This window comes from Podarcis bocagei (genome assembly GCF_964188305.1).
Source record: "Podarcis bocagei genome assembly, chromosome: 8".
Classification (NCBI taxonomy): Eukaryota; Metazoa; Chordata; class Lepidosauria; order Squamata; family Lacertidae; genus Podarcis; species Podarcis bocagei.
In genome coordinates this window covers 69,240,307-69,255,622 of record NC_138133.1, presented here as the reverse complement: position 1 = coordinate 69,255,622, position 15,316 = coordinate 69,240,307, and the positions used below count along the sequence as shown (strand labels likewise).

At 46.6% G+C, this 15,316-nt stretch overlaps 1 long non-coding RNA gene across 1 annotated transcript in view; it reads left to right on the top strand.

Moving 5' to 3' along the window:
- The first annotated feature begins 11,271 nt into the window (after positions 1-11,271).
- LOC308593115 overlaps positions 11,272-15,316 on the top strand; it is a 20,510-nt gene continuing 16,465 nt past the window's right edge. Inside the window, exons 1-2 of the long non-coding RNA XR_014010739.1 lie at positions 11,272-11,501; positions 12,708-12,767. This is a non-coding gene — a long non-coding RNA (uncharacterized lncRNA). The remainder of the gene's footprint in view (positions 11,502-12,707; positions 12,768-15,316) is intronic.

Sequence of the window (15,316 nt, the reverse complement as noted above, 5' to 3'; positions counted from 1 at the left end):
CACCGTGACCACCTGCAGGGGCAGCGTGGCCGGCAGCAACTGTATAGCGTGCCGGTCTACAAAGTCTTGCCCTATAAAGTCCGCATTGCTTCCCGAGTCAATGGTGAGCGGCACGTCCATGGTGATTCCATTGGGCAGCTGGAGCGATGCGGTGAGCCTCACTACTGGTTTGGGCGGGAGGGGGTCCATGGGCTGTGAAATCTCCGGGGACTTCTTCACTGACACATCTGGCTGGGCCCCATTGCCTCTTCCTCCAGCCAGACATCGTCGTTTCCCTGCTGTGGTCCTCCTTGTTGCGTTGCTGCAGTTACCATTGCTGAGGCTGCAGTGTGCTTGTGGAGCCTCCGGGGACACTCTTTCGCCATATGCCCTGGATCCTCGCAGATGTAACACTTCCTGTTCCCTCTAGGAGGCTTCGCTTTCACTGTTGTCGGTGCTAGGGCTCTGGCTGCTGATTGAGCCCTTGCACTTCCAACCTCCATAGGTTCCACTCCTCCTCCTGGCGGAGGCGTGGATTGCGCACGTGCTGCTTCTCTGGGAAGGAAGGAGGAGCCCCTGGCTGGTTCGCGCCCTCCACGCCCTTCGTCCCTGCTCCACGGACGTTCTTCCAGCCGCACCCCCACGGCTAGCGCCCTCTGAACGATCTCCTGCATGGTCCGGGGTCTCTCCCCCCTCGCAATTTCATCTTTAACAGAGCCGTGCAATCCCTCCCAAAACAGGTCTCTTACAGGAGCCGAATCCCTGTCCCATTCCAGAGCACTGACCAAAGCGAAAAAGCGGGCATGATACTGCCTTACGCTGGCCCTCCCTTGTTTCAGTCCATGTATCTGCTGCCGAGCAAGATCCACGTCAATGCTTGATAAGAAACACCCATCCATCGCTTTAATAAAGGCATCCGCATTTTGGAGCGCCGGATCCTTATCCCTCCACAAATTGCGCAGCCATGCTTTAGCTTCCCCATGCAAATGGGACATGATGAACCCCACTTTCTCTTGCTCATCTCTAAAGTCTTTTTTCAGCAGTTCCAGTGCGCACATTACATCTGCTCTAAAGTTGGGGTACTGCTACAGGTTCCCATCGAAGTGAGAGACCAGACCGCCTGTTCGTCTCGCCAACCCAATTCCCTCCTGTCTGGGTGTCAGTTGCCCGTGCTTCGTAAGCATGTCCAACCTGACCTGGAGATCCCTGCAGGCGGCAGCTGCCTCCTCCTCTCTCTTCCTGGATGCGAGAGCCTCGGCATTCAGTTGTGACACTGCTTTTCTGAGTTCCTCTATCTGCTGCTCAGCCGTCATGTTGTCTGCCGTTCGTGAGCTAGCTAGTAGGCACCTGCTTCTCTCCTCTCCTCGAGGCTGTAGATGCCCACAATTTGGGGACGGAGCTTACTGTCAGAGCTGCTTCAAGATCCTAGCTCACAGAGGATCACGCTAGCCAGCGGTCATTAAGTAAAAGTCTTTATTGAGTTACAGTTTCCATTCCCAAGCTGCTGCGTGCAACTCTACGTCTAATGGCTAGATCGGCGAAGCTCCGTCTGAGTCTCCGCCCCTTGTGCACCAACTTAATATCCTAGCCCTGCTCCACCTTTTCCGCCTGACTGCTCTCCTCTGGGTCCCTCTGCCCCCCGGGGTCTCTTCCTTCCGGGATTCTTCTGACGCCGACCCCCCGGAACTCCCTGTCTCCTTGCGCCGGGCTTTAGGACCTGGCTCCCTTTCCTGGCTGCCTACTGCGTCACTTTCCTGTGCATTTGAACTTGGCGCGCGCGCCCAACCTTCCACTTTCCGTCTGACCGTTTCTTCGCTCCCCGATGGAGGTGTGGCCACTCCTGACTCGTGCCCTCCCCCCTGTTGCGAGCTGCCAGCGCTTGATCTCTGGCGCTCTTCCTCTTCCCTGCTCTCTGGCTGTGACGCTGGTCCCGATTTCCAACTGCTCTCCTCTGAGTCCCCTCTGGCTCTATCTTCCTGGGGTGTCCCCCTAGGCTCCCCCCTTGCCCTGACCACTGGTGCTCCTTTCTGTGAATCTTCTGATTCACTGGAAAGACTCGGAGATCTCGGGTCGTCGTCATCACTCATCTTTTCTTCTGCCTCCTCCCCCTCGCTCTCTGTTTCCTCCCTTGCCCTTGCCTCTGCTCCTGAACCCCTGACAGATACGCTTGTTATATCATTCACATGATCAAGCAGAAGGTGATTTTTAAAAAAACAAACCAACTCAAATTCTGTTCAGTGATGAGGGAGAACTGTAGATGTAATGTTTGGAAGTAGCCAAAGATTGAATTCCTACTTTCTTCATTCCAGGAAACAAAAATTGGATGGTAAGCATGTGTGTGTGTGTATAACAAGTTATGATTTTATCCAACAAGCTGGCCTCTGCTGGGGGAGGGTATTCAGAGGCTTTGGGGAAGAGAGCAGAGAATTACCAACACGGCCCTTTTTGTAATTTCTCTTTTACCTTCAAGTTGCTGTGTGTGATTTACACATGCACACACAAAACACAGTGTTCAGGAAGCTTCATAAATCGATTAACAGCATACTAATGAGAAGGGGGAGAATTTGGACTGCCTTCAAAAGTGTAATAGAAACTTAGGCAATAGAAACTTTTATGCTGTCTTGATCTGCTCTCCACTTGCATTTGTTTATTTGGAAAAAATTCTGGAGCATCCTGTTCTGGAATGATTCTTATCTATTATTCTTATTTATAGTTTCAGCTGAATGACCTGCAATTGAATCTGTGTTCTTCCAGCTCTGTTTCCCTTTAACTTTGACAGAAAATTGAGTCCCCTGTGTATTTAAACAAACAATGGGCTGGTTTTCAGACATCTTATTTCCGAGCGGGTGAAATGAGTTTACGGTCTTTACCTCTTCAATTTCCGTGTGCTTGTGTGGAGCAGGGCAACCCGGTGCCACATGCAGAAGCCGGAAGTTTCCGGCAACTAGAGAGAACGATCAGCCTCCCTGTCACGATGATCCATTATTTCATGCCTGCGCGAGGCAAACATTTTCCCACACAAAACTGAATAGTGAAGTAACCAAGTTGGAAGAGCTTTAACGGCCTCAGAAATCATCACAAAAAAGGAAAGAAAGAAAAGAAAGAAATCATCACTGAGACTTGGATCTCACATTATTTTACCACAGGGTGCTGCCAAAAACAGCATGGTTTGGTAAATTACCCATTTCTCATATTGTAACCTATTACAAAACTCTTACTATGCGGAGTGAAGCTGTCATACAATGAGTTCCCCAACCCCATGAATGCACAACATGATTCCTGCACTCCAGCTTAATAAGTACATTAAAATGGTCGCCTCTGAGGAGTGCTGCTTTCTGAGGTCAGCACTGGCCCAGATATTTGAAGCTGCCATTCCTCTCCAGGACTTTGGTAACTGTAGCTCTGCTACAGCTTCCAGTATTCTTTGGGGGAAGCTGCATGCTTTCATGTGCTTTAAAATGTATGGTGTGTACTCAGCCTACATTTCCTCAAAAAGGACTGAATGTTATGCTTTGTCTTGTATCTGTTGGTCAAAATGCATATTAAAATAAGAGGGGACAACATGAAGGCAAAGCTTTGTCAAGACGCAAGATTTATTGGTGTACATATTTATTTGTAAACAGAATAATCTTGCCAACCAAACCAGCACTCAAAATGACTTACAACCAAAGACTTAAAAACAACAGTACTTATCTCATAAAAGTCACAATAAACATAAAAAAACCTCAAACACAATTTTTAGTTTTATTTTTAAAAAAGGATGATTTTAAACGGTTAAGAACTCCTGCGGCATAAGAACACACGCAGAATGTTTTAGGAAAATTGGTTTAACTTTGTGTAATGTTGGGCATGCTCCAAAATGAAAGACAGATCAGAAACCAGGCTCCAGGCTAAACTGGCGGCCGTCTCTTCATGGAAGGCGCATGTTAAAATAGCTATTTTATTTCCAGCGCTACTGATGAAATGAGATCCTGATCCTGCACTTGCAGGGTTGGGCACATGGCCAGAGAAAACTCTCTTCAAAAAAAAGGCGTTCCAAATAGGATGTGTGTCAGATCATCTGCGCTGCAAAGAATGGAATGCAGACCTCCGGGCCTTCTAAAGGAGCGGCAGGATTAAGTGGACCCACATTGCAAAATGCAGACAAATAAACATCCACAGGAGCCACTCCGGGACTCTGCAACTTGTGACCCACCAAGAAGAATGAAGTCAGCCGGCTATGTCCGCAGCCTGCCGTGTCGCAGCCAGTCCCTCTGGTTTTAAAGTCTCAAGCAGGCACCAAAAGCTGCACATTTATAGAGAGCCATACAGTCGCTGGGGAACATACACAGGAGAGTGGGCCACCCTCAGTACAGAATGCAGGACTAGATGGGCCTTTGGCCTGATCCAGCAGGCCTCTTCTTATGTTATGTGCCCATGATGAGACTGGCATCAGTTGCTAGTTTCCAGTTCCTTATTCCTAATTCAGATCACTGCAGATGGTAACAGCAGTCATGAAATTAAAAGACGCCTGCTTCTTGGGAGAAAAGCAATGACAAACCTAGACAGCATCTTAAAAAGCAGAGACATCACCTTGCCAACAAAGGTCTGTATAGTTAAAGCCATGGTTTTCCCAGTAGTGATGTATGGAACTGAGAGCTGGACCATAAAGAAAGCTGATCGCCGAAGAATTGATGCTTTTGAATGATGGTGCTGGAGGAGACTCTTGAGAGTCCCATGGACTGCAAGAAGATCAAACCTATCCATTCTTAAGGAAATCAGCCCTGAGTGCTCACTGGAAGGACAGATCCTGAAGCTGAGGCTCCAATACTTTGGCCATCTCATGAGAAGAGAAGACTCCCTGGAAAAGACCCTGATGTTGGGAAAGATGGAGGGCACAAGGAGAAGGGGACGACAGAGGACGAGATGGTTGAACAGTGTTCTTGAAGCTACCAGCATGAGTTTGACCAAACTGCGGGAGGCAGTGGAAGACAGGAGTGCCTGGCGTGCTCTGGTCCATGGGGTCTCGAAGAGCCGGACACGACTAAACAACAACATTCCTAATTCACAAGGGACCACAGGAACACAGTTCCTTATACCAACTCAGACCAGTGGTCCATCTAGATTACAGTGGTACTTCTGGATGCGAACAGGATCCATTCCAGAGCCCCGTTCGCATCCTGAAGCAAACGTAACACGCATCTGTGCGGGTCGCTTTTTGCCACTTCCGCACATGTGTGTGACGTCATTTTATGCACATGTGCAAGCGGCGAAACCCAGAAGTAACGTGTTCCATTACTTCCAGGTCGCCGCGGAGCACAACCCGAAAATGCTCCACCTGAAGCGTATTCATCCCGAGGTCTGACTATAGTATTGTCTGCCCTGACTGGCAGCAACTATCCAGAGTTTCAGGCAAGGGACATTTTCAGTCCTACCTGGAGATGCCAGGGGTTGAACCCAATACCATCTGCATACAAAGCAGGTGCTCTGGGACCCTTCCCAATAATAGTAGTAGTAATTTATTGGTTGTACCCCATCCATCTGACTGGGTTGCCCCAACCACTCTGGGAGGCTTTCTGGGTGGTAGAAGGGAGGATATTATTTGTGCTGGGTAAGGATTTCTATGAGCAGAGAAGAGCCAGCAGGAATGTGTGGGAAGACATTAAAAATTGTCTTCAAAATAATTTTATTATTAGGGAAAAGAAGAAAAACAGAACAAAACAAAACAAAAACACACCAAAAAACCATCCTCCAAGATTAGACCAAAGCCAAACCTGAACTGCTTCCAAAACACTATGAAGAGAAAAACGTCCAAATTTGTCCATGCTTATCGAGTTTGTCTTGTTTTCTATAAACTGTTCTTTCTTTACTGATAAACCAGCTATTTGCAGTAGCCACTCTTGAGCTGCTGGAATGTAGTATGGACATTTCCATTCCCTAAAGAGCAACTTCTTAGCAACCAGCAGAGCAGTTTAGGATACAAATACCTTCTGCCTTTGTTAAAAGGCCCCGTAAAAATGGTACGAAACCTAGCCAGTGCTGAATTACAAAGGTGTCCATTGCTTTTAAACCTAGCTTGCATCTTGGCAATGGAAAAAAACAACCACCATACTACCCTCCTGTTTCTTGTTTCTCATTCATGTCTCTTAATTATTCCTGATTTCCCCATATATGGATTCTGAGTTCCTATTATAGGAAAGAAAGGGTGAATAAGGTAATTAGGATTTCATACTGTCCAACATTTTCTTACCTGAAATTGGGACATACATCGGGTCACATGCCCCGCTTTTTTCGGGGTGAGAGCAAGGCATGGGTCGAGAGAGCACAGCACTGGTGCTCTGGGCTTGTCAGAGGGTCGCACCATCCAGACTGCTGTATCTTCAGCACTCTGGCGCGACCCTGCTGACGAGTGCCAGATTGAGAGTCTTTTGGTCCCATGGTGCAAGGACTCACACCAGAGCGCCGGACCAAAAAAATGGGACACCCAGGAATTGAACAGAAGCTGGGATTGGCTTGTATGCTTCTGGGGTGTCCTGCTTAAAACAGAGAAGTTGGTGGGTAAGTGATTTGCGTCCTTCCAGTGTTGAAGGCAGTATGTCTCTGAATCCCAGTTGCTGGGAGTCACACATGGGGGTGTGATAGGAATTTTATGGTCTTAGATATATGGTAATGTTCATAACTGCACATACATAGATCAACACAGGAAAGCCAACCTGGAACCATTTTGATTCCTAAACTGAGCAAATGTTTCTCTGCAAGGTTAACCTAGAAAAGCCTCCCCATTGTCTCAAGGATATGTCTGTTTGAATAAGGTGTGAGCCTGTGACCTGGCCCAGGAAATAAGTATTTTACCACTACAAAAGAATGATCAAGTAACCTGCTAGACAGGAGATAAACAAGGACAAGAGAAAAACAATATTTAAATTTCTCTGATGTAGGTGCGATGTGTCTGAGGGGTGGTCTTAGGTTACACCCCTTCTGTGATGTATGCATAATGTTTCTGGGGGTGGTCTTGATCTAGAGAATGGGAATTTCAAAAGTCTTTATAAGGCCTTGCAGGCCATTGTTCTGGGTCCTCTTCCTCTCCTGCGTGTGAGGGGAGTACCCTGTTGCAACAGATCAATAAAGATCAAGCTTATTAGCTGCTTTGCTTCTCAATATTCTCTGGTTGGCCTCTGTTATTTTCTCCTACCAATAGGGAACCTATGTAAGGACTCTGTATGGGCTCTTGGATACCCCATAAGGGAAAAGGGCATATTTTTATTTACAACAGGGGAAAGTGCAGGCTTCTCAGAGGCCTGTGGTTAGCCATTGCGAGAACAGAATGCCGGGCTAGAGAGGCCTTTTGTTTGATCCAGCCAGACTCTTCTTACGGTTATATGATTTTGACTTTTTAAAACATGGTTAGAGTTGGGAGACTCTAGCCTTGGCATGCGGTGTTTCTCACCTAGCTAGACAAGAATGGGTTTGTTAGATTGCTTGCGTATGCAGTGAGGGGTTATGATTTCCCCCCTCCCTCACAACGAATGCATACATTGGTGCCCTCCATTCTGCTTATTTGGAAATCTTGTCAAGCTGGAGCTTGAATGTTAACGGAAATGTTAAAAATAGTCTATTGTTGCTGGGCAACTACAGTGAATATTAAGTTGTAAACTGAGCTGAACGCAATAATGTCCTGTGGTATGTTTAGCAACTTTTACCCAGTATGATAAGGGCTTACGGATCTAAGGATTATGTGATGCAGCAAGAAGTAATGGGACAAAACCAACAAAAATGTCAAGCTTATACATCATCTGAAACATGGAGCCAGTAGTAAAACAACAACAACCCTCCTTTGTGTGTACCCTGAAGAAATTAAAACTACACACCAAGGAAACCCAATTTGTGACCGAATGAATAATAAGTGAGTTCTGTAATGTATATCAATGGTGCAAATGAGGCATGTTCTCTATTTTGCTTATTCTCCACCTTGTGAGATTTCTCACTTCTGATAACTAAGGAAAAGGGCAAAAAGACTGCAGCCTTGGGCCTGAATGTCTAGAATTCCTGCTGAAGTCACTTCTAGTTTTGACTATTTCATCAGATGTTGCTAAACCCATTTTAATCCCACCTTCCAGTGACGAAGGCTGGAAACATTCTTTTTAAAAAAATAAAAAACCACTGAGATTTCTCAGAACTTCGGGTTTTGCACTCCTTGCCAAGTTCTACATGACTTTTGTGCTTGTGTAGAATCGCAGCATACACCCACAGCAATTCTAAGGCTACATGTCCTCACTTGTTCAGCAGGTAATATTCTTGAATGTCCATTGTGGGCAGAAGATGGGAACGACTGCCAACTCATTTTGGACCTGAATCAAACTTCCCACTGTATTTATCTATTGAAACTCACATTTTGCAGTTTACACAGCCCTGTGATCTGTTATTACTAAGTTTTATGAGCTTGTGTGTGGCCAAGCTATTCATGAGACACACAGTACATATTTGGGGAACTATCCTCAGCCTTACATTCCACCACGAGTTGAGTCACTGCAAGGCGCTGAACTCGTTCCACAGCCTGGAAAGGATATTTGCAATTAACTGTGTGGCCACCCAGCCCCAGCAGGGTGGTGACTACAGGAACACTTTAAACCCTGGCATTAGAACAGCCTGAGGACATGCACCCATAGGGTTCTGGTTGGGGTGGCACAGGGGCACAAGGGGCATTCTTTAAAGCAAGGGAATCAAAAGCTTAAAACAATAGGAGGCTACAAGGATGTAAACATGAATGTGAAATGCAGTTGGTTAAGTGATTCAGCTTTTACTCAATTCTGCCCCAGTCCTATTTGTATAGGTGTTAAAGAAAGCTTCAGTAGGCAAGTGGTGTTTATTGCAGAAATGTTGCTTCAACTGACAATCATACACACACACTCACTATTTTGATAAAGAAAAGGTGAAGGGGAGCTTTCTGAGCCACTTGGGCTTGTCGATCGGAAGGTCAGTGGTTCGAATCCCTGCGATGGGGTGAGCTCCCGTTGCTCTGCCCTAGCTCCTGCCAACCTAGCAGTTCGAAAGCACACCAGTGCAAGTAGATAAATAGGTACCGCTGCGGAGGGGAGATAAACGGTGTTTCCGTGTGCTCTGGCTTCCGTCACGGTGTCTCATTGCGCCAGAAGTGGTTTAGTCTTGGCCACATGACCTGGAAAGCTGTCTGTGCACAAACACCGGTGTGCTGGTCCCGGGGGTAAGGTACCGTGAGTGTAGCAGAGTCCACACGAAGCGGGGCGAGGTCCGATGCAGAGAGACGGGCGGGGAACAGGAACGCTGGAACAGAAGGCTGAGCAGGTAACAGGAACACCGGATGGTCGGGAACAGGAGGCCGAGCAGGGAACAGGAGTACTGGACAGTCAGGAACAGGAAGCCGAGCAGGGAACAGGAGTACCGGTTAGTCAGGAACAGGAGGCCGAGCAAGGATCAGGATCACAGGAAGGTCCGAAGCCAACAACGACGTTGCTCCCGCAACCTGGGGCCGGGATGAGTGGGCTTTTATCCTCTTCTAAGGTCAGGGGCGGTCCTGACCCCCAGGAGCCCCGCCTACTCTGGCCTTAAGGCGAGCACTCCTCCTGGGGGCAACTAGTTCCCTTCGCCTCTCTGCCCTAAGCCTCTGCAGATCAGGAGAGGCCGAAGGGTTACTGGGCCCCGGAGGAGGCTCACCTGTGGCCACTGAGTCATCAGGCTCCTCTGGGGCCAGGAGGACTTCACCTGGGGCCAGCTCCTGCTGCACTGCCACAGGTGCAGGCTCTTCAGCCTCTAGGCCTTGCCCCAGTTCAGCCGGCCCTGGAGGCGGGGACTCCTGTGCAGGCTGGGATTCCTCCGTTTCATCCTCCGAATCGGAATCCCAGGCCATCACACCCGGCTCCCTCGGCCTGAAAGTGAGATGAGCACTGCAACCCCATAGTTGCCTTTGGCTGGACTTAACCATCCAGGGGTCCTTTACCTTTTACCTTTTTTTAAAAGACCCTGACAAATCATTCCACTGCCCCTACTTTATCATGGGCTGAGGCTGAAATCCAAAAAAGCACATGAGAATATATGCCAGGCTAAAACTGAGTTCTTGTTTCCAGTTCCTTATTCCCATAAAAGTTCAAAACAAGGCTGAATGGGCAATCTGAATAAAGAACTGGAGTTGATACATATGTGTCCCTGGGCTGCAGAATGAGCTTTAGGTTGTCTAATGAGCTTCCTTGACTGAGAAACAGTTTCCTTCAAGGTCTGCAAGAATTCTCTCCAATCTAAACAGCTAGGCTTGGCGTGTTTGTTGTTTCACAATGCTCTTGACCATTGCAAAGAAGGAACTGAGGGGTAGGGTGCAAATTCTAAACTAAGCTTTGGGCTACCAAATATAATACATTCCCATCTCCAGAAAACTCCTCACGTCAGCTGGCTCAGTGGACTCATGCCTCCTATCCAAACTGAATTTCAAGATACATGAGGATTTCCTGGGCAAACTGTTTTGCTGTGCTGGCTAGTGTGGGTTGTCTGCCTGCTTGTGGGGTAAAAAGGTTGAATTGTGCAGAAATGTTGACGAGGAGTGTGCTTGTTGATAGCCCATGTCTCTGTAGTCAAGCTACAACAGATAGAAGGTCAACATAACATTGAGTCGTCAAGCCATAGATAAGCCTCCTGTTGACCACGACTGACACCCCATATCTCCACATTGTGAAAATGAAGGAGAGAATAGTACAGCAAACACTGCTTTGACTCCCTGCATGCAGTGATAAGGCCAGGAACACAGGTCAAAGCTGCCCACCAGGCCTGACTCATCTCCTGTGCAGGGAAGTGTTGGGTGCAAGGCATATAAGGCAACAATAAGGCCCAGCCTGTCTGTTCAGGCCCCATTATGCACTGAGTTACAGTACAGTGGTACCTCGGGTTACAGACGCTTCAGGTTACAGACTCCGCTAACCCAGAAATGCAGTGGTACCTCAGGTTAAGTACTTAATTCGTTCCAGAGGTGCGTTCTTAACCTGAAACTGTTCTTAACCTGAAGCACCACTTTAGCTAATGGGCCTCCTGCTGCCGCTGCGCCGCTGGAGCACGATTTCTGTTCTCAACCTGAAGCAAAGTTCTTAACCTGAAGCACTATTTCTGGGATAGTAGAGTCTATAACCTGAAGCGTATGTAACCTGAAGCGTATGTACCACTGTACCTCGGGTTAAGAAATTTACCTCAGGATAAGAACAGAAATTGCACCACCACGGCACGGTGGCAGCGGGAGGCCCCATTAGCTAAAGTGGTACCTAAGGTTAAGAACGGTTTTAGGTTAAGAACAGACCTCCAGAACGAATTAAGTTCTTAACCCGAGGTACTACTGTGCTTCCCAATTCCTAGAATCCTCTGTAACATGAAAGGATTCCTCATAATGATTCTGCAGGGCATGATGGCCCTTGGTGAGTTGTGAGACCTGCCCACGATACAGCTTTTCCCAAGGCATTGTGGGAAATTTAAATGGCAGCTCTCAGATCCAACTTATCAGAGTCCTTCTGTTGCCTGACAAGCCTGATGAGGTTGGGAACTGATGCTGAACAGCCAGAACCCAAATAAAGGAAGGCTTATATGGTATTAAACATAAAATAAAATAATGTCAAATGTCCTAAAAGTTAAGAATAAGGGCCTAGCGCTTTGTGAGTAATCACATTGCCTCATTTGTACTCACTGGGCAAAATACTGTGAGCAAATTTAGGCGCAACAAAAAAGCCAAGTTTTCTTTTTGTTTTCTAAATGAAAACTGAAAATTCACAGAGGGTGGACTGAGCTACAGGACTACCGCCCTCCATGGGCCTCCAAGTGGTTACAGTCCAGAGTTTAGTCCTGTCCCTGACACAAGAGGGAAATTTGATAAAAATTAAGTTGTTTATGTAAAGGAAGTAAACATCAACTTGTCCATTTTTTCACCCACCAGTGCCTAACATGGACGTGCTGAATATAGCTACATCTTGCTAGAGCAGCTCCATTTCGATTTTTCCCAGTCCTGGCAATGCCATGAGGAATGGCTCATTGCTTGCGCTTTGCTTCCTGCTGTGCTTCCTTTAGCAAGCCCTTGCCTCAATGACTTGGCATTAGTTTGAGAAATCAGGGGTGTTTTACAAAACCAGGGCACTTTTGATGGGATATTGATTGAGGACAAGCATGCCTGATAGTTTACTCAATGGGGATCAAAGAGAAAGGGGATCCGGACATAGGAAATTCTGGGTGGCCTTGTTTGCATCTGGGTACTTAGAAAGATAGCTAGAAATTGTCCCTGCATAATTAAATCTGTTGTCCCTTCCTCCACCAATCAATTTCCCAATGAGAACAAATCCTCCACAGCTGTGTGGATTCTTTAAGGAGAAACGCTCAATATGGTCTTTAAATAGTAAAACAAGTGACATGGGAAGCAGCCTATACCAGCTCTGCATTTTTGGAAATGCCCTCCTTACAGAATCATAGAATTGCAGAGTTGGAAGGGGCCCTGGGGGTCATCTAGTCCAACCCCCTGCAATGTAGAAATCTCAGCTTGAGCCCAGCCAGGCTGTACAACCTCAAATGCCAAGTGGAGGCTGAATAGTTGACTTCATATAGTACATATGGAGGTTTCCCCCTGCAAAGCAGGGCACTTGCCCCTAGGAGCAAGCAATCAGAAATTTGAGAGAGGAAAGAGAAGCAATGGTAGCAGTAAGAGAAAATATTTTTAAAATTTAATTATGTTTATATTCTGCCTTTTGTCGTCAAAGGAACGCAAGGTGGTGTACAAAGTTCTCCTCCCCGTTGTATTCTCACCACAACCCTGTGAGGTAAGTGAAGCCGAGAGTGCGTGACTGGCCCAAGGTCACCCAGTGACCTTTATTGCTGCCTGTGTTATGCACACTTAGGATTTGTTTTACCCTGGAGGGGAGGATTGGATATGTGTGGAATTTACCCATCATTTTTAGCAACAGAGAGAGCCTGGGTGGTGAAGCTACTAGAACAGGTGTGGTTCACCTTTTGCAATGCCTTCTGGGCAACCACTGAAGGGTCATGTGCCAATGGTGAGCAGGCCAGCAGCCAAAACCGGCAGAACAACAGAAGCAAACAACAACAACTTTATAATTTATATGCTGCCCATCTGACAGTGTTGCCCCAGCCACGCTGGGTGGCTCCCAGCAAAATAGTAAAAACACAGTAAAACATCAAACATTAAAAACTTCCCTAGTCAGGGCTTCACTATACATGCCCACACCTCCCACTCTCTGTATCCCCCCTCTAAGACAAGCGAGAAACAGTACCAGAACTCAAGGACATATTCCAGCCAGGCATAAACACCCAAGGACTGTGTGAAGCAAGGCCGGTGAGGAGTCTGGCCTAGGGAGAGTCCTGAGAACCAGACAGAAAACACCCACATTTGGCTCTCTCTCTCTTTTTTTAAAATAATATTTATTTAAATTTCAAAAACAAAAAATTACATAAAAGACAATGAAAAATATAGAAAAAAAGAAGAAAAAGAAAAAAGAGAGAGAAAAAACATAGAAAATACAAAGTATAGAAAAAATATATAGAAAAAACACTTAGAAACAAATTTATCCTTCCGTATCTTACATTTCATTTGCTTACTCTCCTGACCTCCTCTCACCTCCCTTTTTTGTATTCTGGTTCAATTGGTTAATTCAGCAATTCCTTTCCCTCTTTGTTTTTGTCTTAGTCCTTTAACTTAATATATTATAGCTTTAAATTCTCACCTATTAACCAACCATTTTTTCATACACCTTTATGACATTGCTGCTAGAACCACTTAATTTCATTCTGACATCATTCTAACATTCATTAATTTTACAGTACTTCTGTAAATAGTCTTTAAATTTCTTCCAATCTTCTTCCACCGACTCTTCACCCTGGTCTCGGATTCTGCCAGTCATTTCTGCCAATTCCATGTAGTCCATCACGTTCATCTGCCATTCTTCCAGAGTGGGTAGATCTTGTGTCTTCCAATACTTTGCAATAAGTATTCTTGCTGCTGTTGTATCCATTTGCCATAACAGTCTAGATAATACTCAAGGTCAGTCCCACGATCAAAATTTGCTATGAAGTGGAAAATTCCCCTGGCCCAGTTGTTATTGTAACAATCTCAAACTTCCTCTAGGGGGACACAGTAGCAGGCAACAGTTGTTACTTTAAAATAAATGTCCTTTTTCTTTTAATCCCCCAGCTCACAAAATAGACGACAGTTTTAGATTCAGTTATTTTCCAGTTACTTTGAAACCAGGGGAGACCAGCCAGAAATATTGTATCTCACTTGTATCAGACTTGCGGAGTTAGCTGTCAAAAAATACTTTCACCAACAGCGCATTTCACAGTACGGCATTCTATTTTTCATTGGCAGTCCGTTCCCAGGTTTAAGCGGTGGACTCTTAGCTTCCTTTTCTCTCTTTTTACAGGAAAATACAGTTCAAACCTTTCCCCCCTCCTCTACTGCCATCAAGGGGGGAAATCGCTTGTTTTAGATGATAGAATTATAGTCTTTTTCAAGCGTCTTTCAAGGTTTTAGCTTACAAGTTCATTGCTTTCCTCTATTTACAAAGAACGGAAGGCAGACTTCCTGTTTATGCCTCTCCATTTCGGTATCCAATTACTTCTTTTTTTCCTCTCCTTTGTTTCCCAAATTAACCTACTCACGCATCGTTGTTTTGTAGCCAAATTGTCACAGGAAAAAGGTAGCGCTCTCAGGTAACGGCTGTGCGGCTTCGCTCCACGGAAGAAGCAGTTGACTCACAGCACCGCGCCGCTTCCCCGCTTCACTCCGTAGCACGTAATCGGGCTCCTTTGCAAGTTGGGGGGGGCGCAAAAGGTGCCCAAGTCCCATGGTCACAGGCTTCACCCGCCTGTGATTTTTGAAGGGCCCCCGCTTTGCCGTAGCAGTGCGGACCCGATTCCCGCAGAGCCAGACCCCTCCGAGTCAGAGGGAATCCGCCATTACTGATGGCGCCACCCCGGAAGTCCCACCCACATTTGGCTCTCAGTCCTGTGATTAGCCACCCCTGAGTTAGAATGTAGAGCAGCACTAGGAGACACGTGTTACACTTCAGATGCCATCAGCCCAACCAGCATGGCCAATGGTGGTTGATTATGGAAGTTGTCACTGTTGGCATCTGTCTGTCTTAGGAGACAAAAAGGGGGGGTGCACCTTTGGCTGGAGAGCTGCAGCAACTGCTGTGCTGTAGGAACTGATACAGGAGAGACATGTTTTGTTGCAGCTGGGGCGTCTGGTTGTGCCGCTGCAGATACACCGTGGCCTTTCTTCTCTCTGTGCTCCTCCCAGTGGTTGTTCCTCCTCTGGTCACTGCTATGGAAACATGACCCGACTGTCTGT